Raw genomic sequence first — 1547 nt, 5'->3', positions numbered from 1 at the left:
TTTTTTTCACAATAAAAATGGTCTTTTACTCACTACTATTATGGACTATTAGACTCTACTGGTTAGTTCTCAGGCATCAGCATATATAGTTAGTCAGGGTGAGAATCCTACCAATTAACTGCTAGTTTCAAAAACCTGCTTGGCTGACACTGACGAAGGATCTACAAACTGTGGTACAGGGTTTTAGGGTAAATCCTGCGGGGATTTGACTGACCTTGGTAGATACAAAAGTTACATTTCTTGTTATATAGGTTTTGTTTTATCTTGGTCTTAACCATCCAGCCGAAAAGTATAAGAATGAGGTATAAAAAGTAAAACCATATTAATATGCTGAGCTGTAAAAGGCTCAGGTCAACAACTTCTGACATTGCCAGTCATGTGGATAACCCACTACTATTATAGACTACTGGACTACTTTGGATTACTTTGCTGAATTCATGCACCTACAGTATATGAATGCCAATGAAATGTCCATCTCTGACAAAACTAAACAAATAAAGGAGATATAAATGAAGATCCATTTTATAGTGAAAAAAAAATATATGTCTATATATACAAAGTAGTTGGCATAGATATAGAGCTACTTTCTCTTTATTTCAATGAGAAGAAAGATTTGTACTTACAGTGTTTGGACAAGATATCATGTCTGCATCTTGACTATGAATAACCACTACGAGGACAATATGTAATGTATTAATTATTGAAACTGTCTTATTAATTGGTTTTGAAACTGCCTCATTGCTATTTGTTCTTCAGTAAAATTAATTAAAAAATACTCTACTGGCTTATTTTGCTGAATTGAAGTACCTGCAATCTTTAGACTGGCATTAAGTATGAAAAGGTCCTTTAAAGACTTCTCCAAATACAGCTTCTCTAACTGTGATGGAACACCCATCTCAGACAAAACAAAACCAAAAAGGGGGATATAAATATAGATGAAGGATAAATCTTAAAGGACAAAAAAGAAACTAAGTATGTAGACTAGAAAGAAAGAACCTAAATGGGTCGAGTAACAAAATGGACCTGTCTGCTTGTAAGACGAGATGGCAGGTGGAGTACTAGTCAAAGCCAGACACATGATGCACTTGTGATTTGGTTGTAGTGAGTTCTATCAAAAGCTACTAAAGATCTCTTGGTGAGAATGACGGGGCTAGTTTGGTCATGTTCTCCTGTGGAGATCTCTCTTGCTACTTGAAAGAACGCCGATTGGATGGACAATGAAGGGAGAAGACTAGTCATAGCCTACAGCTCAGTCACAAAATCAAGGGAGAACAGTAGCTTGAATGACAGTGCAGGCAGGCAAGTGGGGAGACGGAACTGTTTAGGGAGTATTTTGAGGTTAGAGTAATCAAAATTTGTTAATGAATTGTGTTATGAAGTATGTCCCTTGTGGATGAACTGTGTCCTTAGAAAGTTCATATGTTGAAGTAATAGCCCCCAGTACTTTGTAACACGACTGTGCTTAGAGACAGACTTCATAAGAAAAAGCTAAATTAAATGAAGTCATAAGGGGATCCCTCACTCAGTATTGTTGCTGTCCTTATACA

Source organism: Octodon degus, unplaced genomic scaffold (genome assembly GCF_000260255.1).
Source record: "Octodon degus isolate 3935 unplaced genomic scaffold, OctDeg1.0 scaffold00095, whole genome shotgun sequence".
NCBI classification, from domain to species: domain Eukaryota; kingdom Metazoa; phylum Chordata; class Mammalia; order Rodentia; family Octodontidae; genus Octodon; species Octodon degus.
This window is presented reverse-complemented; position numbering follows the sequence as displayed.